The sequence below is a fragment of the Neodiprion virginianus genome, chromosome 2 (genome assembly GCF_021901495.1).
Source record: "Neodiprion virginianus isolate iyNeoVirg1 chromosome 2, iyNeoVirg1.1, whole genome shotgun sequence".
NCBI lineage: Eukaryota > Metazoa > Arthropoda > Insecta > Hymenoptera > Diprionidae > Neodiprion > Neodiprion virginianus.
The window spans coordinates 14019922-14044029 of NC_060878.1; the positions used below are offsets into that span (position 1 = coordinate 14019922).

General features: G+C 39.1%; 1 protein-coding gene across 1 annotated transcript in view; it reads left to right on the plus strand.

The window, feature by feature from the left end:
• Nucleotides 1-24108, plus strand: part of LOC124299036 (division abnormally delayed protein) — a 66289-nt gene that overhangs the window by 7317 nt on the left and 34864 nt on the right. The gene's annotated exons all lie outside the window — the stretch shown is intronic.

A 24108-nucleotide genomic window follows, 5' to 3' on the forward strand; every position in this document is an offset into this window, starting at 1 on the left:
CGCAAAATTTATTTGAAATATGAACGTAACCTCGAAATACACGCACCTTACTATAAGTTTACCCTTATAAGTCGTATTCTACTAATGAATCTTGGGTCCATTGATTCAGTAAATGTATAGTAATTCGGTATATCGGAAATAATTCAGCACAAGTATTCCTAATAACCTTCATATTTTTTAAGATGCCACCATTGAAAACGCAACATTGATATTTTAATAATGAAGAAACTTAGGTTCACCTTTAGACAATCTATAACCAAACAACTTAAATAATAATAGTCTGTTGTAAAGTTTATTTTGACGTGTGAAGTTTGAAGGTACACAAGGGATACTTTAGTAGAAATTTAACGATATTGAAATGCTCTTACCAAAAAATCACGTTTCTTGAACAAATCAATTGTAGTGGCTTGTCATAGAAAGGCTGCTTTTTAAGATAACATCAATTTCGTGTTAAAATCTTGAAAGCATTCTATTTTATAACAATTATAACCAAAGATCGGAAAATTGTCCCGAAGTAAAACAGTCTCTCTTATGTACACGCTGAAATTTCGTGACTGGATTCCGAAAAATGGTATTCCTTAGATCCGTTTGCCTTCGGTCAGATGCACGGTGTCGACGGAATATGCGATGCCGATTTTCCCCCTGCAGGCAATGCGCAGCCACGGGGTGAAAATAATCGAGAAATCATACGTCGTCCTTGACCTATTATCGTATTCCACTCGAATCCTTTTTATATGCCAAGATTTCTTTGTACGAAATAAAAGAGAGAAAAAGATACGGGGACAAGAGGAGGACTTTGTACGGGCTGGATGTAAACTGAGACATAGAGAATCATGTCGTGAATTTCCAGACGCTCTGACGCCACCTAAATAAACCACCACCGGTACATCATTCACGTCGCACGCCTTGCGCAATGCAGCGTTAGGTCTGGTTACATTAAAGCGAAGGGTTGAAACGGCCAACGAAAAACATTTTATTTTTTTTTTCTAGTAACAATTATACCGCCGTTTTTCCCAATCTGAATTGGGTTCCTTAAGAATCATTGTGGCGATCACTGATTTCAATGTGATATTCTAACCATTGCACACATACAATGACTACAATGGATGAATCGAAACTGGGAATCGTAGATGGGCATGATAAAAAGAGAATACAATTTATACTCCGCAAATTTGCCTCTTCCGTTCGGTATTTAACATTCTATAGGTAGATGGATCGATGGAACAGGAGAAAAGTGAATGATTCAAGTGACGAGGCAACGACTCTTAGAACGAGGTCACTCGGCCTCGGAGTCGGCTCGAATGCATTGCAGCATTAAGCGAACCTCAAAAGAAAGCCAAGAATCTCTTGACTGTTGCAGGCTCCTCGGCTTGCGTATAATAACCCAATTGTACTCGAAAGTATGCTCTCGTTCCAGTTGGCGCGCAAACCTGTGCGATGTATAGTTACGCGCCATTAGAGTCAGATGAACATATAGACTGGAATGAATTGTGGATATATTCCTTCTATAGTCCATAGTGTATGTGGATTCGTTGCATAACGTATACATGCACAGTGCACACGTATTGCGCAAGATGCATCGAGATAGAAAATTTACCGCAAGTTTAATTGGATGAGAATTATATTCATTCTTAGACTCGACTTCGGCCATGCAACGCTATGTGGACATAGGAACAGATCAAAGATAGCGTCCAAGTCTTCTGTGATGATCAGTACGCGACTGACTTTCATGATCGATGTGTCAATTTCTCATGAACGACGGATCACATACCTCACAAGACTACCTAAGTCATATATGCAAATGGACATATGCATGTACTTACAAACTTTTATCGTCCTGAAAACACTTGTCATATGAATTTACGACTTGAATAGTGTCACAATACCGCACCGATTTATCTGCGAATCATCGCATTCTTCAATCCGTGTAGTAGAGTATACGGAGAGACAACGATTATGATTAAAAGATTAAACGTCCGACTGCGCATCCGTAAGCCTTGTCGGATTGGCATGCAGGCTGGCCACCGTAATTAGTTCCAATTAACTGCCAAACCCGAAATATGAAGGTTACATATTTTTTTTTTTTTGTAAATGAAACAGATTTCAAATAATTGATGTTATAGTGATTCGCGAAGGCTTGGCCAAACAGTTATTGTTTACTCATTGAATAATAATGACTGCTAAGAGTCATGAAACGATGTAAAATTTAATTTGCCCCTTGACGCGGATGAATTTGACGTCCCATGATCCGTTTCGAGTAAAGTGCCACGCTTTCTGCCTTGCAAGGAAAATATTTCCACGGTACGATCTCGTCGACCAATAGAGTTCGATCATCTTGCGCATACGTAGTCGATCATTCAGACTGGTTGTTTTTATAGATCTTCATGCATCAGTGAAGACATCGTATCGATTCCTCGTTTCGGATTATCACTTGTGAAAACCTTTATACCAATCACCAGCGATGATTAACCGAGGTTATTATTATCGGTGATCATATCATTGGAAATGCTTTGTTTCAATCTGAAAGAACCGCAGGAAAATATGTATTTTAATATTGAAAATGAGAAGTCTTAAGATTCAGTTTATCTCTGTACCTTACTTATCTGCAGTTAGAACTTCAAAATTTGCCAAAGACGAGGCATTGTCATCACGGTTGGTAAGAATTCAATACCAGATTCATGGCCCCTGGACGAGGGAAAATTTACGTATCATTTCAATTGCTTTACCGTATTTCCATCTCGCCTTACCCTCTTACTTCAGTCCTCGCATATTCTCAATTACTTTGCCTTTAGGTTAATACCATTCCAAGCCGTGCCAAGGCTCCATTCTTCAATCCAATAAAACTAAGACGAATGAATTATATTCTTTTATGCACCCCCTACTCGTCTCTCTTTCTCTCTCTCTCTCTTTCTCTCATTTTCTCGACTTTTCGCATGCCGTAGCAGGCTATTACAGCCCTATTGCTTTTAAAGGAAAACTTTGAATGTCGTCGCAACGTCTTTTCTCCTCGCCTTTCGACGTCGAATATCAGGTATACCTATAATACGCATATATGTATGAAAATCGAGATGAGAGAAATCTTTGTAGTCGAAGCCAGGTGTAAAGATTAGCCTTAGCGGTGGTTGGCCTCAGGCTTCTTTGTGCGTTACCTATCATAATTTGTATAGTAATTCGCACTCGAAAATTTATGGTACAAGATGTCGAAAGTTCGGATTTCGACGAGGCGGCAATTACACGATACAGAGGATTATGCCAATGAGTTACGGTTTGATCGGTTCTAGCATCGACGTGTGTGTGGCGCCATATGTATAGTTAGAACATCGCATGAAGGTAGAAATTTAATAATTAATCTGTAACGAATTATGCTCAAATTTTCGAGTTAGGGATACACTTTGTGGTTTTTAAAAGACTTTGTCTTATTGAACGGGAAATATAGAAAAGAATCTGAGTAACGAAACATTCCAGAGCTGGTTTGAATCAGGGATGATCCATTTAAAGAAAATCTAAATCCTGTAAAACGTATCCTATATATACGTGATGATGATACTTTCGTTAAATAACCGGGATCCTTCTTATATATACTTTAGTTTTAACTATCGGTAGAATAAATTTTCAACTAAACTGCACTGACGGCTTAAATCATCAATAGGTATCTATATAAATATATTTTACAACGTTGGCAGATTTTTTGCACACTTTGCAACGCGCTAGTCGTTGAAGCATGGGGGAGAGTGATATTAATAGATGACCGTGCTCTACTTATTACCCGACAAACGATCATTGCGCCACAGGAAGCTGTCGTTTCTAGGCTAGATTAATTTTCATCTTATTTGGAGCTACGCCTGGAAGACAAATCCACTTTCTTTGGTAGATGATCGCGCGTTGTTGGAATTATGTGACACCGAACATCCGACTTTAAGGAAAATAAATATAAACGGAGGAGCTTTTCCGGCTCTGGTACACACGTTCGTTGAAGGAAAATTAGTAAAAGGTGAAGAAAAAAAAAGTAGTACCGGATAAAAGATACTTCCTCTGATGCTTGTTCGATGCTTTGTAGTCGTTCGGAACCCGCACATTGCTCCTCCGTTTGTTTTGATGCGGCGTGATGCTATTTCAGTATACCGCTTCAACCACTTTATGGAGTTTACTGTACCGAGGTATGTGTACGATGATGTAACGTGTAAAATAGTTGCTCAAGTTTATACGTTTCCTGTATTCCGCGCAGCGTTCCACGATCATCTTCCAAGATTCTCGCAACCGAATTGATATTTTCGTTAACGCTCGTCCGATCTTCGTGTCGTGAGTGACTCTTCTCTCGCATACATATGGCCAGTGAATAGTCCATATAGCGGAGACGAGCGATTAACCAACCAACCAACCGCGTGGGTGGGTCGAGAGAAACGGGAAATCTTGAGTGGAATGCGTGGCTCTTAATTTATTTACCTTGAAATTTTTTCATTCATCTCTTCTATTTTTTTTTTCTCTATTCATCCATGTATCTATCTTATATCTGTTCATAGTTTCCATCTCTCTTTTTCAACAGACTTACGGCAGCAGCCGGCGGCCCGCATTTGCGTAAAAAAAAAAAATACTTGGCGCCATCATACATATTCAATAAAAATGTTAATTAGATTTAGGCATTTGTCAGAAAGCTTTTCTAACTGCGCCATCAATTTCGTTGCCACATACCTACTCTTTACTCGTTTGACACTGCATATATTCTAAAACCAAGTTTTTACTCAATTGTATGAATTGATATGTTTTTTTTCGTACCCCTGCATTGCGTTCTTGCCACGCCATGTAAATGTAAAACTAATTTTTTGTCATTTCGTAATACGATCATGAGCGTGAATTATAACGAAGGTGTTAAGTACTGGTTTCATGATTGGACCTATTTTAGATCGGCGCCTGTATCGCGTGTGTCCATTAAACTGTTTCATATTAGGTCAACTGCTATTCTTTTCGAAGCGTGATAGGATTTTTAGCAAAAAACATATTACCCAAATTTGAAATTGTCTACTGTCGCAAGTTTTTATAATAATATGTTCCAACACACGTTTTTCAGTTAAGGTGTCACATCGCAGTCCTACCTTTACCGACCGAGCAAACTCACCCTTTTTCTTCCTATATTAAATGAAAAAACGAACGGAAAGGGTTAAAATTTTGACGGTGCATCGCTCTTTCGTAGTGGAAATGAGGAAAGTTACTCATATTCAGAAAATCTTGGAAAAAATGTGTGCTTTTTTGACACATGTTACTATTTACACGTTTTTAGTTATAAACTTGTTTATTTAATGTAGGAAGGAAAAGGTGTGGTTTGCTCGGTCAGTGATGGTAGAACTGCTACATTACCTTAAGCCCTATGGTATACCTAATTCCTGGATGTGTCGTAAAGTACCTGATGAATTTTCCACAACCGTAACAAATTCCCGATCATAGACAACAACCGTGTACATGGAAAAATCATCGAGGAAGACCGTTTTATTTCGACTCGAACGGAATATTGGTCGGCGAAATATATTGTCGTTGTTGGGTAGAGCGGAGCAAAAGGATGTGCCCCGATGCTGCGATCCGGTCTCGACTCGTGGCTTGCGGCTCGCGGCATTTTGTCCCTGGGTTTGGTCGCCATATAAGGACCCGCGGGCTCATTCCTGCATTGATGAGGTCTCGTGTCCGCCCCGCGCTACCAGAGATATTGCAACGCCCATTTCGTATCGAAACATTCGATGGTCTCCAACATAAAAGAGGCCGCTCAAATCTCTCGCCGCGTCGCGTTGTATAAATTCAGTCAGCAGAGCTACTGCGTACTCGATCTCGATGCTTCGGACTCGCCGAGGGTACGAGTACTAAAAATTTACGAAACGCGATCAAAATTGCCACCACAAAATTTACAGGCATCAAACTTGACGGAAATTATTTTTAACCAGAGCTTGATTCTCATCCTAAGAGCAAATGTACAGCGAATAACGAATTATTTCACGTCACGTTGGCAATATTTTGCTAAATTCACCTCACGTATAAATCGCGTTATCTAGATGACCACGTTTCCAATTAGTTCGATTTTAATTCGTGAAAAAGTTCTTCTGTAACAATTGTAATAATTATTTCCGAGAATTTTGGTGAGATATGGAAAAGAATATTGAAAAATTATCTTACAAAATAGCATTTTATGAGTTGATCAGTATCAATATCTTTTCTAAACAAAAAAAAAAATTTTGCAAATAGCTTCCGTACTTGAGATACGATGTTATTGAACCAAATTAATTTATACGATATTGTTCCACTCAACCGCCGGTATTGTATAATACGCCACGAATTTGCTCGTACCACGGTATGAGATATTTCACTGTGACCGAAACGCGTTTTTTTCTGTTTTTGTTTATCTCGTTACTTGTTATTAACTCGAACGGAGCGAGTGGTTGGGTATCTTAAAAACGACGGGTTTCAGTCCAGCCCTGAGGAACAACGATCCCGTTTCAACGTAATTTACTGGCGTGAAGGCTCCCATTTCATTCGACGTACATCCACGCAGTGCATTGCCAAATTGAAATTACTAGACAACCCTGCTCCACCTACGGTAGTTGGACAGCTCGGCCCACCGGCTGCTCGCAATGATATAATCGCAATTGTTAAACCAATTTCGTTAATTTGTTGAAATTGATTCTAATCGGTCTAATTGGCTCAGTGAACACTCGCCTGCGCCGTTCGCATAGGAGTGGATTATACTCCTCTCAGCCTGATTCCCCCGCGTACTTGAATCGCTTATACACGCACTACACAAAGAGGGTGATGATAAGTAGACGTAGCAATAATGGGACGTTAATTACTAGGGCGAAAAGTGAAAATCTTGTCCTTCCTTCAAACAATTTGAAAGAATGTCGAAATCAGGGTAGAAAATCCAGAATTAGGGTCATATAGGAAATTGGAATATTGGAACGTTTTCACGGTTCATGTATTGATTGCGGTGGTCGAATTCCAGTATCAACGTACCGCCTGACAGGGAACAGTAAAAATGCAGGGTGGTTCGAATTTGGCCATTTTGGTTCCGTATGTGACCATCGATCAATCCATTTGTGACCATATCAGTTACAAAAAATAAGGGTGTGGCAGTATATCGTAGAAGCATATTTCACGAAATTTGACAATGGTAAAAATTTGTTGTTTTCCAAATTTGCGGAGATTAAAAATAAACAACTGATCGCAATATCTTGATTATAAAAACAAATACCTTTAGTAGGCATACGTATACAGGGTGAATTGATAACGACTGAACTGTCCATTATTTGCTACAATTTAATGCGCATGCGCTACAATCCGTAGGCAGTTGTTTGCCAGGGTGACCAACCGTCATGAACGTAACCTCAAAAAATTTCACAGTTCCCTCTGGCAGTTGTGTTTAACACCGACAGCTGTAAAAATTTTTGAGGTTACATACGTCGCTGCGAATTGTCGTCTATATTTATGAGGGTTTATTGCCTTGGCAAACAATTGCTCTCGAAGTACAGCGCATGCGCATTAAATTTCAGTAGATGACGGGCCATTGAGTAGTCTGAAATTCAGCCTGTGTGCATAGAGTGAGCGATAAAAAAAAATACGAATCAAAACGATAAACATTCTCACGTTGCACTGCAGCGTTGCGGTATCGAATGCACAACTTCTAAACCCATACATGTATACAAAACTGGGCAAATTTACAAGTGAAACTTTGCAATCCTTTTATTATTCCGCACAGCGTGCGTTTCGTTGCACGCAACATCAAATCGTCATGAGGTTTACCTACCCGGGAGTATACTTTTTTCTTTGTTAGAAAAACAGTTCGCCTATGGACGAAGGGTAGCAACGCGCGACGGTGAAAATCACGGCACGTTTTCCTCGGGACGCGGGTACCTACGCGATGGAACTCGCCAAGTCATTTCGCCAAGTGACCGATCACGATCGCCATATCAAATTGGCGACCAATCACGTGCAACCCCCCCCCCCCCCTCTCCCAAACCAAGTTGCGCGACGATTGTTTCTAACGAAGTCGACGTGCAAACTTCGGAATGCGGTCGTCTTGAGCGAACTTCTTCCTAACTAGCGGTCCACCTCTTGTTTTCTCCCTTCCCCGTTAAATCTTTATTTCTTTCTTTCCTATCTTCATGCGATAGGGAGATAAATATTTCTGTACCGATGTCCTTGGGTCCATCTGTTATTTTATTTTACATATATTATCCATACAAGTGCGTGCGATACAGTGATCAATTGGCGTGATGACGACTTGGAATACTCGTCATTCATTCAACAGTCACGCAAATGACGAATAGTATAATAAACGGATCGACGGAGCATTGCGACACTTGGGGGTATTAATACCCATATCATATGCGTTCGACTGTCAGATGTACGTACATACGTACCCTTTATATTATATTTAGGTATGTATGTACGTACATATCACGTAGGCGTAGCTGAAGATACGATAATGCCCTACATGGTCGCCGGGAGAGGATTTCGTATTCGTACATACGTATGTACATACATACATTCGATTCTTTGTACTTTGCGCATACGTGCGTACACGTGTACCTATGTATATGGATACACAAGCGCACACGCGTGCAATATGAATGCCTCCCTGAGAATTGCGTCTCGCGTCTCGTGTTTCGTTTTTCTTTCTTTCATCTTCCCGCGTCGACTCGTTCGCGCTGGAATACGAATGGTAATATAATTAAACGTTGCGTATCGCGATGTGATGCTATTGGTAACCGCTGGCAGGAATAACGTATTGTTATTACTATTTACTCATTATCATTATTAGCGCCTGTACAATTCGTTAATTTCAATATTACATATGTGCAAGAATTATAACGGTCCTTCACATGTTCGAAGCGATGGTTTCCAAGATTACTCAATCACGCTTAGCAGCTATCAAATATATAAAAAAAGGGGCATTAGATAGGCAAATATCTAATTTTACTATTTCTTATTTTCGTTATATGAGTGTATACAAGTTTTCTGATTTTTCATCTTTTCTTTAAGAAGTCGGCGTTTAAATTTGAACAGCCTTAATTACAAGTCACTGAATCTTTAACGTCACGCACCAAATTATTCTGCAACAAAAGTAATGGTTATATGTACTACAGTACGAAGACCTTGAAATCTCAGTAAAAATCACAGAAACATTCGCCCATAAATCCGTCCTCGAGGAATTAACTTTTAATGACGTTTATGCCGAGTATGCGTGCTATTGCAGTTCAAACATTGTTTAAATTGCTAGACACCTCGATGTTTTATAGCAAAAAGGGTGAAAGAAGTGCGAATTACTATGGTGGAAAGTATTGTTCGTGTTTAAAAAATTCAAATTATCATTTATTTCTACAAGGCGTTTTGTTCGAAGCCCTTCGTGGCGATGATCGTCGAAAAACTCTGTATAGCAGTTGAGCCCCGAAAACCTAATTGGTACAATTACTTACCTGTCTCCGGGCGGCTCCCGCGAATATTTTCAAACCGTTTTCTTCCTTCATTCTATCTCGCGCTCCAGCATCTCCCTCTTTATTTCTCTCTCCAGCGGCTGCGAAATTTCGCTGAGCTTCTTCGCGGCCCTTTCTCTCCGCAAAGAATCTGCAATGATGCTCCTGCCTGCTGGCGAAGTCGAAGCTCCCTTCTGAGAATCCCGCAGCTTTGACGCAAGAAAAAGCGTGTCGTTTTCTCTCAAGTAGAACAACATCTACGTAATGACACATTCCACTACGTAGGTTTATCATGCGCTAAATTAATTAAATCCGTTTTGCGTGTCTGGGACGCGGGGATAATTCTTTAGTCATAGTACAATGGGGGATTTTCTCTCATACCATACGGATTATTCTCTTCACTTAGAATTTTGTGCACCTCACATCCTTGAGCGTTCGGTACAACTTAGGTCCTTTACGCGTGTACATTGTACTATAGAACATTCCAAAGCCGACCGTCTTGTGCAAGTACATTGAATAAATTTTCAAGCATGCCAATTAATTAGTGTTTCAATTAGGAAAATATTTGCGTCCTGGAACAAGGTCTAAACATTAGTTTTTACTGTGTAAAATAAACTTCCGAAGTACAGGATTCATTGCTCCAGTCTAAGACGTGGCTCATTAAGTGCGTGACTTTTTCCCCAGTTTAATAACATGTAAAAAAACATGCAGGTTATTCCAATCTGTACAAAATAATCTTGAGTACTTTCTTATATCTATATGATAATATAATATATAAAGTCGTCATTCCAAAGACTATGGAAGCAAATGTATTGTAATATTTATATTAAAGCGAAGCAAGTCCAACTGCTAATTACACGGTTAGTTTGGAAGCTTTCGCGAAAAAAAATTGGAAAAAGTGTAGTTCTGTACACATTATATAAATAGGAAAGAGTGACATGATATGAAGCACGCATCTCGTAGACTTGAGCTGATAAATTTTTATGCTTCGGGAGGATTTTTAGCTTGGCAAGAAGGAACGTTTAGACCTTGTTTCAAACACAAGAATAGCTCTAATTTGAAAGATTCTAATTTCAACTGTGCAAATTTCGCCAGAACTTTTGTAATTTTCAAGAAGATTTGCAGGATTAAGTGGATTGGGAAAAGGAAGGGATTTGTTTTTCAATCAAATAAGTTCCAATTTATCGACGAGTCAACGAAAAATTCCCCGAGGAGCGAATAAAGTATCATATAAGGAACTGATTTCCGTTCCAGTGAAATCTTTGCCATTTAATCCTCTTTACCCCCGGGCTTTCATCGTCCTACATGTATGAAGATCCTTCGTTCGAAAGCCGTGCCACGTGTCAATCTCAGATAATACAAAGCACCGTGTCAAATAAATTCTCACGAGGATTTCCAGTAAAAACCAACTGCGATTGATATCCTTGTAGGCATTTCGATAGGTTTAATTCATAATTTGAAGCATGCTCACAATCAATGCACTTAGACATGTCAATGTGTAACAACAAGCAGACATTTGAGGCAACCGAAAAACTGCACGGACACTATTCGTACAGTTGCTGAAAAATTCTGGTACAATGGGAATCTACCCATATAAGTAACTATTTAATGTGAGTATAGGTATCGCATAACACATTTTTACATCCAAATAACACCTTAGCAACAATTGTTCGCTGCACTAACATCAAATTGTCGCAATTGCAGTTGCAAGAAAATATAGCATATATACGAATGACGATAATCGGAAAGAACAAATTTCTCCCGATATGCAAGTTAAAACTACGGTGGATATGCGGTGATATTATCGTCACGAAAATCGTGATCCGATAAATTATCCGTGAAACTTGATCCAGATGACACGATAGTTCCCTACTCTTAGGCTCCGGTGTAATCAGCTACCGTTGAACGGATCCGACAGAGAGCGGAAGGGGATGCGGGGATGCGTGTGCGTGATATTCTACAGAGGCGTGTGAATGAGCCTTGTATATCTACACCTATATAAGGGGCGCAACACTGCTGGCTTAATTAAATGAGGGCTGGTTATCCATACATCATCCGCAAGATAAACAGGAAGAGGAGGTTGCGGAAGCTGAGGATCGGGGAGGAAGGCGAAAGTGAGAGAGTGCCCGATCGGACAACCATTGCGCCACCCTGCAGAAGGATGGTCCGGGTGGTCGAGTGGCTCAGGGAAATTCATAATCCTAGCTTTGAGGATGCGCCGGAACCCTTAACCCAGATTAATGGGCACCAATGGTATCTCGGTGAGCCGCGGATGGACGAATGGATACACTATTACACTATCGGTCAATTCCCTGAAACAAATCGAATGGCCATTGCTTGGCTTGCGGTGTGCAAACGGTTCAACCGCTGTCTCCGTAACGTAACGAGTCGCCAAAAATTGTTGCAGTTCGTGCGAGGGGCGAATCATTATTTAAGAATCGCGTAGACTGATTACGATTACAAATATCATAAATTGATTAGAATGATTACAGTGATTATAAAAATATTGCTGACTTTGCAGCAATGTTGTAAGGGTTATACCAGGATTACAAAGGTTTACAAACGTTGGCAGTGATTACAAGGATTACAAAAAAAATTGCAAACATTATACGAAAGATGCACGGGGAGATTGGAAACGATTACAAACGGCTACAGAGATTTCAAGGAATACAAAAAATATAAAACAAACGATTACAAACGGCTACAGAGATTTCAAGGAATACAAAAAATTACAAACAATTACAGAGATTACAGTGATTACAAGAAATTACAAAAAATGCAAGAATTAGAAAAGATTACAGGGATTACTTGGAAGATTACACACTTTGGAAGAAAAATATTGTAGTTTTTAATTCCCTTGTGATGAATATGTGGATAGTTTTTGAAGTAATTGTGGCAAGATTTACAATACTGATAATAAGAGTTACAAAATCTCTTATGCTCAGGTAGATCTACCATAATTGATGTACATAGATTTCGCTACAAAAAAGCGCTGTTCATATATTCACCACAGGAGATGTAAAATCTGTAATGTTTTTTTTTCCGTGCAGAGATTACAGAGATTACAAAGATTACCTGAGATTACGTGGGGGTTGACAAAAGATAACAGATAGTAGACAAGATTACAAGATACACAAAAGATTACAAAGAATACATGACATTGTACGTAACCTGTGTAAACGAGATTACAACAGTTATTACCCCTTCAGATTCGTGGGTGCAGGTTTCGCCATTCACCAAGTCTAGAAAGTTCTTTGTCTCTGACAGTTTCGCCAATTGTTTATCATTTTTTGCTGAATGATATTTTGAGCAACCGAATGAATGAATGATTCCAAGTGATTAAATCTTTGCGTCCTCGCAAGATTTTTGTCCAAAATTTTAGATCTTTGAAGGATTTTGAATGAAATTTCGACAGAAATACTAACTAGATACTTCTGAATAACTAACAATGCAGAGGTCGGTTGATTAAACGAATTTTTATTGAAAAACCTCGTAATGAAATACGTCAGTACTCTCTTGCAACACACCTTCAAGTTTATTCGATAATTTTTAAGATTTACTCGCTCAATTTGACCGAAGAGTCTACAAGCTGGTATCGCGACGATCCATATGCAAATATGCGTATAACAGTAGTCCAGTTGTTGGTTTATGATGAAACAAAAAGGTGATAGAATTACTTCTGTCATTGAGTTCGCCGAAACTAAATTCACACCCCACGTTATCGTATAACGAAATTTTATTTTGATAAGTGGAAAATGAAAATGTGCGTAATTCGCTCGGTGAAAGTTGAATTGCTAATTAAAACTGCCTACATCTCGAAGTGTAGTAATTGAATTAAAAAAAAAAATGTCCTTGTTAGGGAAATTGACAGAAGTTAATTATTCATCCCATGTAGGAAATAATAAGATTGAGGGACAATTTTCATACAAAATTCTAACTTGGAATTATACATAAGTTGGCCGCTTAATTACCGCCCGCGAAACTCAACAATAATTATACACCACGTTCCGAGTAACACTAAATGGTTAATTTGGAGGTTAAAAGTTTCAAGCGCTAAACCGAAATCTTAAGGTGGCTTTTAATTTATGGTAAGTGGAATCGGAACCTCTGGGACGACGACGACGCAGGCTGGATGGGGTGCAGAGTGAATTTAACGGTAACACGACCGCGATGGCGGTCGGTCCGCGGTCGGCTTCAACTCTCAAGGAGATCTCTATTGTTGTAGCACCGAGACGATCAATGCGGTATACTTACAATTCACGCGAGTATACCAGGGCCAGCTGAGTGCTTATTGAGTTGAAATTAACCCAGGCATAGGTACCGTCCTCTCAGTTAGGCTACAGAGTGAATTTATAACGACCGAATGGTCCGTCGTCTGCTAAAATTTAATGCACATGCGCTACAGTTCGCGAGCAGTTGTTTGCTAGGGCGACCAACCGTCATAAATTTAAACGACAGTTCGCCGCGACGTTTGTAACCTCAAAATTTTTGGCAGCTGTCGGTGTGAACTGTCAGATTTTTTGAGGTTAAGCTCACGACGGTTGGCCGCCCTGGCAAAATAAAAATGCTCTTGGATTGTAGCGCATGCGCATTAAATTGTAGCAGACGACGGACCATTCAGTCGTTAGCAATTCATCCCGTATTATATCTATATACACCCGGTGAAATCGATTCTACCACTGATAGCTGTAAAGCCAGATATATCTAACTTACGGATCAAATGTCCCAATACCGTCTCAATGATGTTTATATATACAGTATACATTGTAAGAAGAATACGATGTGGATTGTTATAGACTATAATCCAGTGTCAATCAAACATTATCTGATATTGAATTTCCGTATTTGGTCTCAAATGCGAGGAATGTGGGAATAGTAGTACGTGTCGAACAACCACACATTTTTTTGACAATTTTCGGGACGTGAGGAACTTTTCTGAATTCCGCTATGAAAGAGCGTCAGTCGAAATCTGAGCCCTTTCCCTTCATTAGTTTATTTAATACAGGCAGAAAAGGGGTGAGTTTGCTCGGTCGGTAAGGGTAGGACTGCTAAACGGCCTTAAGGCATAGCGAAGCTGAAAAGTCTGAGCTTTCGTTACTGCGGCAAATCAGAGCGAAAGGAAGCAGAGAATACTGGAAAAAAAAATGGTTTAAAAAAAAATCTCTGTTTGATCTCGGATTCATACCCCATGATACACCGCGGGCGGTGCGGCGTGCACTTGTAGCTGGTATAACGTGTACGTATTTCACTCTTTGCAGAAGGAAACTGTGCACCGCATCGCGTCGTACCCACCCTGCAGTGTCACGTACACATGATTCCTTTGTAAGGATTTACCAGGTGGCTCTTTCGAGTTTGGAGTACGCGGGAGTAGCTACTTGAAAAGTACCAACACTAACACAGACGCGTAGGCGCACGCGTGCGAAACCACTTGACAATTAATCCAGAAGAATCTGTAGCGGTGAAGTTGCGCAGTCCTATATAGGTACAATCTCAATAGGCTACATCCCGTGTACCCACTGAGATTATAGAGAGAATCTGATATTTTTCCGCAAAACAAGTTCACGTAGAAACAGAATATTTTTTGTAACATTGTAACATCATGGTATTGTAATGCAGTAATGTGTATTTTGTCAATTTTGCGTTAACATCATAAACGTCTGTATCGGATATATAGAATGCTTCAAACCTGAAATTCACGTACAGATATATCATACTGCGCCGAAATCTTTACCAGACATCATCAATTCATCTGACTACTTTTTTTGTAAGTGAGCTAAATTATTGTAAGGTAATGTAATTCCAACCATCGATCATTGCTATTCCCATCACATCTTGTGATAAACTGCAAGGTATCTTGCAAAAGTCGCAGTAACATCAATTGTTAATGTACCAGGCAAATTGAATGGCCAATCGTGCAATGTTCCAGTTGTAATATCACAATGGACTAATGTGTCGGTGGCCTCAAATAAACTATTGCCGTGATCCTCGCATTTCGTAGTAAATCGGTACCACAGTTTTAGAGTACTTTCACGGAATACATCAGTATGATTAAAATTACGGTAGTGCAGTGAGAAAAATTTCATTTGTTACAGTAACTAGAAAAATTGAGTAAAACAGGTATCGTTAAACACAACTTTTTGAATATTGTTGGGATTACGAAAAACGAGGTAAGCGTAACCATTTTGCGCTATCATCGATCCTTTTTTCGTAATTGCAACGCAAAATCAGTTTGTTCGGTTTACTCTACTTTTTTAGTTAATCAAGGCTTTAACGTCAATTTATCGTTGCACAAGCGTTAAATTTTCGCAACAGTTACAAGAAAATATGGTAAGAGTGATCGTAATGTGAAAGAACAGTAACGGATGCTAGACTTTCCGATAACAGCTACAAAACTAATTTTCATTTTCTACCTAGAACTATATTTTTCGATTGTGGTAAAAAATGAAAATAGTTAAAGAGTGAGCGGTAACCGGAACTAAAAATTTCTCTCAGTGTATAACTGGTAGTTTTTGTAGTTCCTCGTACAGAAAATATTTTACAACACTGATGTTGTAACTTCTTCAGCAACATCTTTTTTCCGTACGAAATCGTCTGGAAGCAGAAGCGATAGTCCAAATGCAGAATTAATCGTTTTGAATTCGGCGTCCGTGAAAGGACTGGAATCTCAGCCAGGATGAAATTATGTCGAAATACCTCCGGGAACCGAAAGTTCAAGTAAACCAGCTCGATGTGTAAACAGGACAGGGTGATGGTAGGAAGCATTAAACTGTTTGTCTTGAACTAACTTTAACGTACCTCCGCATCAAGTTGGCGGCTTTGCCGTTCTCTTTCTTGATGCCTGGTACCTAACCGCTTCGATCCCGCCTCTTTATATCCAGAAATCCACTTTCTGCAGACTTTGAGCATGCGTCTTCCAACCTTTTATACTTACCGCACTCAAAGCTGGTTATTTCAAGTCCGACTCGTCGCGAGCTTACGTCATTCGAATGACGCGATTGGGTTTCAGTATACGTTTGAAAATAAATCGAGTCGTTAGAATTTTCATCGCGCGTAGCCCTTGTGGCAAAGTCTATCGACGCGCAAAACGTCAACCGGTACCAAATGCAATTGAAAACTAGGATAGGCGTACGAATACACGATTATACGATACGTTATCCAGTATTATTACTGAAGGCAACAAGGTGATCGCAGTCGGGAAAACCATAGATCTGTGTCCTGTGATGGAAAAATTTTGGCAAACATTTTTCATTCAAATCATTTCTCATGTTCTGCGAGTGTAAGTTACACAGACGTTACGATATTAGCTGAATTAATCTACGCCGCTCCCGTACGTTGTGAATCCCGGGCATTGACATTTGCCAAGCAGTTATTTGCAGTGAAGACGTACCATGAAAGAGGTGGCTAAGGGGTCGGTGGAGGGGGGAGGTAAATGGCGACGGTTCATTAGCCCGAAGGTACTTCTTCTGCTGATTTACATCTGCTATTTACAATTGACTTAGACATTCGACGCGTGCCTCGGGCGTTGCGGAGTCACCAAAACTATTGGATTAGACAATCTCACAAATGAATGGACTTCGTCTCGTTTTTCCACGTGTTACTTTAAATTCCGAACGTTCGTTTAAGCCGAAATTCGCACAGCCGATATCAACGCAGGTTTTTTTAAAAAGAACGTTTCCACAAATCGATCGACCATTTTATCAATCAGTAACAGTGTTGGGTACCACTAATTACTTTGTCTCATCAATTACATCAAAATTACTAATTACATTGGTAATTTGTAATTAGGAGATAAAGAAATACTAAATACAGTTTCAATATGGAATTAGGAAAGAAAAACTTACTAATTATAAATGCAATTTGTGATTAGAAAAATTTCAATTACAAATTACGAATGTAATTAGTATCAATTTTGCTTGTAATTACAAATTACAAATGTAATTATTACCGATTTTTCTTCTAATTACATATTATAAATGTAATTAGTATCGATTTTGCTTCTAGTTTTCAAATTACAATTGTAATTAGCATTTTTTATACTTCTAATTACAAATTGAAATATTAATTATTAATTTTCCTTCCTTCGATTAAAAATTACATTTGTAATATTTTTAGTCCAATTTCAAATCTTCAAACCAAGTAAAATGAATTTACCAATAATTTTTTTTCTTTCTTACTCATAAATTGAGGTTTTTAATTTCCATATATATATTTTTTTTTTCTACGCTCAAATTGATTTCAGCACCCTTTCCAATCAAGCTAAAATCTGAAATAATTCTCACCCTATTTTTTCGTAATTTTATATCGATTCCAGGGGTGGGAAGTATGTATGCTTTGTAAAATAATAACCATCCTAATACGTATGTAGATATGCTTCGGATATAGATTATGATAATACTGAGGAAAGACTGTTTGCAAAATACGGCGTGAAAGTACAGATAAAAAATACACATTGGCAGAAGTTTATGCATGTTATTCAAGAGTTATTTTCAAGAAAGGTGCAGAGTCGGCAGAGGCAGGCTACTCTTGGCTTTTTGCTTCCTCTACCTGACTTTCGAGGATGTGGCCGCCTCAAGTTTACATAGGTGCCAGACAACCGTACCTACTTTATGACACGGACCTTGGTTCGACCCAACAAAAGCCCAGCTGGCTTAACGGTACCGATCTCAGCATCTCCCTATCTAATCGCGTGCTTTGCGGTCGGATGATTACATTAATGTTTGCGTGGGTGTGTTTCGTCTATTCATTCTTGCTGCGTATATTCGTTCTTGCGTCGCGGTCGCTAAGTGTTCAAAAACTACTAAACCACTTCTCAACTCGAATCGGCAATGTCCAAGAGACTACTACAGCGAGTCTCGAGCCGTCGACGCGGAATAAATATTAAGACAAAGTTAGAGTAACGTTACTGTAACGATGCATGTTCAAGAGAAATCGGTACTTCGCATCGTTAGGATCGTCTGAAATTTGGTAAACCAACATAAACAGGACATACTCACTTTAGGGTGGTTCATTATTCAACTTTTCTTTTCAAGGTGCCACTCGAAACATTTAGTGACAAATACTAATGAAAAAAACTGTCGTAAAACCTGGAGGAAGTAGAAAAATATTTAGAGGTCGCTACCAATTATTGTGATATTTTTTATATATAAGTACATATATATATGTGTGTGTGTGTGTTAGTTTACTTTTTTCTTAACGTGGTCCAATTAATCATTGTTCATAAAAATCAGTACTGACAACAAAATAGGGACATTGAGGTGTTGCGATACTCCTCTTTCGGTAGCAAAAACTGTTATCCAAATTTCTCCGAGTCGATTAACCTTTCGGATAAAACATGAGATGAGCCAACTGTGGAATTCTTAGACGCAGTCTAAGATTAATTGGACCACTATACAAAAAAATACACTAATATATGTATGTGTGTATATATATATATAGTATATATATATGTGGACAAGTCCGGAAGGTGTCCATTTAAAAATAAATAAAAAATATTACAGTAATTGGTAGCGACCTCTAAATAATTTCCTATATTCTAGGTTTCCTTTTCCAGGCTTAAAGACAGTTTTTCTTCAGTATTTGGCACAAATTTTTCGAGTGGCACCTTAGAAAAAAACATTTAAGAAATGAACCGCCCTAATATTCACATGTATTTTGAAAAGGCAACTCCTTGAGCGTCATTCGGGAATTGGACAAGTGATAATTTTTTTCTTAATGTTTTGTTACGTTAACGTTACTAACTTGAGCCTCTTGAATAAATATACAATACCTCTGCGAAGTTGAACGCGGAACGCTAGAAACTTGTATGCATATGTTATCAAATGCTCGGAGATGGGTGCATAATGCTTGTACTTATACCACCGCATGTGAAATAACAGTGCTTCCCTCCTATTGCAGTTGCTCGTATAGATGAGATGCAAACTAGACACTATAAGCTGTAAGCCTCTCGACAACTCCCGGCTTTCGCCTGGCAAAAGTCCGTCTTAAGCGCAGAGAGTAAATAGAGCTCCAAGACGTATAACGCATGTAATCAATAGCCGTGAGCTTACGTACGAAGAGCTTCTTATTTCGAAGCGACTACTTGTGAAATATCACCTTTCCGATCAATTCTGCCTTTTAACTATACTTTTTATTTGTATACTATTTGTATTAGTGTCGATTTGAAGAACTCGTTGAAATAACTTACAGGAATTAACAGTTGATTTTATTGAACATCGAATGCAGTCTGAAAATGGGCAATTTTCCAGGATGAAAAACTGGAATGAAATTGAAAGATTCGTTCGAAAGGATGCCCTTCATCCGATGGTACGCGCAAGTTGAATATTCATGGCTTTGGTAATTGTCGTGAAAAATTCGACGATACCCGATGAGTGTGTAGGTACGCGGTAAGCTTGTCGTCTTTAATTAATAGCCTTTCCAAACCACTCGAGTCACTTGACCTAGTGCTTCGAGGTTCAAAGAACAAAACACTCGTACCACTCGAGATAATGATTAGCAAGAACACGTATCGGTACATGCCGCTGAGAAGCACCGCACTCGAGGTTTGATAATGTTTCGTCACGTTTTTGCTATCCGAGATTTTTCAGTCGAGTCACCTATTCACACTCAATATTCATTCGGACAGGGTATACCAGGTATAATAGGGCAGTTTAAGCTAATGAAAATTCGGAATCGTGCCTAAATGAACGAGAATCCCGAAAGGTGGTTTCGTTGATACACCTAAACTTCGATTATTCGAAATTATTATTCTTTAACCCTAAGAAAATATAATAAAAAGAATCGTTCTACTAAAAAAAATCATGATTCACTGAATTTTTAATACCTTGTGCTGAAAATTGACCGAGTAAGTCTCAAGACACAGATGTTTAAGAAAAAACAAATGTGGGGATGCTGTGCGATGAAAAAAAGGTATTCATTTGAGTGAGTGAAAATGAATATTTGGATTAAGAATGAAGTAACGATTTTTATAATATTTCATTATTTATCTTGAAGCAAATCAGATTATTTTGATGTTTATCATACGGAATTTGCGGTGAAGTTACTCGGGGTCATATTGACCCCGGTGTGTCAAGTAAGGGTTAAGATTTTCTATCCGATAGATAGAAACACAACTGGACAGAGTTACTTAGAATAATGGGGTAAAATATCATTTCGCGAATGATGTTAATAACAATGTTGGTGAAACTTTCAAAACCAATGAACTTGCAAGACTTGCGGTGAATGGCCAAACGATTCTATGTTCGTTCACCCGAGTGTACATCAATGATTGCGGATTGATTGCAGACAATTGCAATGCTGCGAAACTATAAGTGACTCTCGGAGTCCCTTCCGGCAGCGTGATGTTCTCGAATACCGTATACATACCTCAATGCATCATGCAGACCTGTAATATGTTATATCGCCGGCGTTGAATACTGCTATTGTAAACCGCAGTCGAAGATGCCTCGCATCCTGTACGCCGACGTGACGGTGCGAGCAGATCTCCTCCACGCCGTCGGGGTTGTATAGCAATAAAACATAGAAGAAGCCAAGCGAAAATAGACACCTTTGGAAAAATTGTCTAATACCCGTATCCGAGGTTGAGACAGTGAGTCGTATTCGCTCGCTTTACCGAAGACACTTTTATTAGCTCCTGACTTCCTCTTCTTGGATACATGCAACCACCTCTTGTATGTATGCATCTCACACGATAGACAAAAAGGTATATCGAACTATTGCTCATCCTTACGACTAAAGAGCGTTGTATCATACTGTGGGAATCAATAGCTTTTTCATCTCAATATAGTTGATTTCTCTACATAATAATAGTGTAGACTTACGTGCCTTACCTGAGAAGCTAAGTGCAATAAGACACGGTCCATGCCAATCTGGAATAAATATACTTGATTCTAGAAAAACGATTAATCGATTCATTGCACATCACTATTTAAATCCAATGGTGAAAGAATGATATTCAAATCGGTTGAGCAGTTTTCGATATCATTAATAGCAAACAGATAAACAAAGAGTCTCGCCTTTCGTAATAGCAGTGTAGATGTAGCGTGTGGATAAAGTAGTGGTGCGATTCGTCATTGCAGGAAATAGATGAGCCGACTACGAGTCACTCGAGTGGTTCCAAGATAACAATAAGAAGAAAAAATCATCTACTTCTTTTACCGACGTTTTATGTAGAGGTAAAGAGGCCTGTATCCTTTTGTTATTTCTTGCCTCCCGTTCATTCATAAGGGACCAAATCCGCAGGTAAAACTCACCCTGAATAACCAATCGGTTGCGGGAAATTCAACTCACGACGTAAGAAGATTGACCTAGACTAGAGACACCCAACCTCCTTTCCCTTCCCCTCTCACTATCCCCTGTACTTAAGCCCAGCCCTTCGAGATGTCGAATGTTGGTAAGCAAGGCGTCGCTCTTTCCGAATTCGACGAGTCTCGACACTCTCCTCTCGCGGAGGAATTATCGTCGTTCATACGACTCAACGACTCTCACTCGGACAGAGAGACTCTCAGTCTGGGAGGTCCAGAAATACCTAGTTTCCTCGGGCCACACGCGGCACGCTTCTTCACGCATCACGCGTGGAATACCTATACTTACGTCCTTCTAAGTACACCCAGTGAGGCGGATTCCGTCTTGGCGTACGAATCGGCTTCACCTCATTTTTCAAAGTTTATCCAAGCACTAGATATGACAGAGGAAACTCGAGTGGGTGTAAAGTATTAGGCTCATATGTACACCTGGGGATAATGAATCTGATACGGCTAATTTTTTACACTAGACAGTTATGTTGGCAACGCAGAGAAACCTACAGCGCCACAGTCGGCCGAGTGCGAAACTAACTCAATCTTAATAAACGTAACATGACCCATGACCGTCGAATCTAACCTTAGAATACCGCGGAGATGACGACTTGTTGGATTGACACGTATTCTAAGGTTAAATTCGACGACCATGGGTTATGTTACGTTTATTGAGATTGAGTTTGTTTCGCACTCGGCCGACTATGGCGCTGCAGGTTTCTCTGTGTTGCCAACATAACTCTCTAGTGTAAAAAATTAGTCGTCTCAGATTCATTGTCCCTTAGTATACAGTGAGTAGCTAACGGTCGAATAATCTAACGCGCATGCGCTGAAATTTTAGAACAAAAGCAGTTGGTTTATCAGTTTGACCAACTGTCATAAGTTCGGATGACAGATAGTCGCGATGTATATAACCTCCGAAATTTTGACAGCTATTGTTTTCAACTTCGGTCATTCCCCGATTAATAATTTTTACGAATAAAAACATTTGCGAGCTGTACATTCGATCTTCAACAACTGCTACCGATAAATGTCAACATTTTTGAACACTGAGAGAAATTTTGAGTTCCGGTTACCGTTCAGCCCTTGACTATTTTCATTTTTTAACACAATCGAAAAATATAGTTCTAGGTAGAAAATGAAAATTAGTTTTGTAGCTGTTACCAGAAAGTCTGGTATCTGTTACTATTCTTTCTCACTAAGATCACTGTTACTATATTTTCTTATAACTGTTGCGAAAATTTAATGCTTGTTGCAATTATCAAAAAAGGATCGACAATAGTGCAAAATGGTTACGCGTACATCGTTTTTAGTAATTCCAACAATAATCAAACAGTTTTTTTAACGATACCCGTTTTACTGAATTTTTCTAGTTAGTATAAAGAGTGAAATCTTTCTCAGTGAGGTTACATACATGCGGCGACCTGTTATCTGAACGGTTGATCAACCTTACAAAACAACTGCTTTTGCTCTAGAGTTTTAGCGCACGCGCGTTATATCATTCGACCGTTAGCTAATCGCTTTGTATAGTCGAGTAATTATGCAACGAAAGCGAAGGAGGTGCTATATCGTGGTTATATTTTCGCTGACGCATTACGTGTCGAAAATTTGGACGTAACGACATTCTAATTTTGTAGTCATATCCCGTTATTTAACCCTTTTCGTTGAGATGTTACGCAGATAATATCTGAGACTGATGGCTTATCATTTTCAAGATTACGACTGATAGGAATTCACGAATCCAGTAATTATATTCTCCGCGAGCTTTCCGCTTGTGCGGATCAAGCTTATACCATGCGTCCGGTGACGACGCGTGGGTGTGCGCCGTAAATTTATTAATTATTTTTTACACGCTGAGCTGAAAGATAAAGAAAAGAAAACTCTCTAAAGAACGTTGAAAGTGAAGCAGCAGTCTCAACTACCACAATCATCGAATAACGTTACCGAGAACGCTTATGCCATCGCACGAATTTCTAGAACTTTTTTCACCGCTTCATCTACACCTGACGTGCGTGCTATTTTTACACATAAACTGAACTGCTTCTACGTATACAACGTCTATGCGTATATTTTACTAAATACTATTTATTACATGTGGAACGAAATACAAAAGTGTGTGTTAATGATGCAGCGTCGGGTCGAGAAATGAATCATTGGGGAGATTTGACGTACAATGTACAGACAATGTTTTAGAAATTTTTAGGGATTATGGGAGTTATTCACGAACATTTAGATATTTGTAGGAATTTTTAAGAATATTGAGAAGTTTTTATAAATTTTTTAATCAGCTTGAGAATATTGCAAGACAATGTTAGAAGGAAATGTGTGGAGATTTTTTAAGGAAAAGGAGATGTGATGTACACAATTTC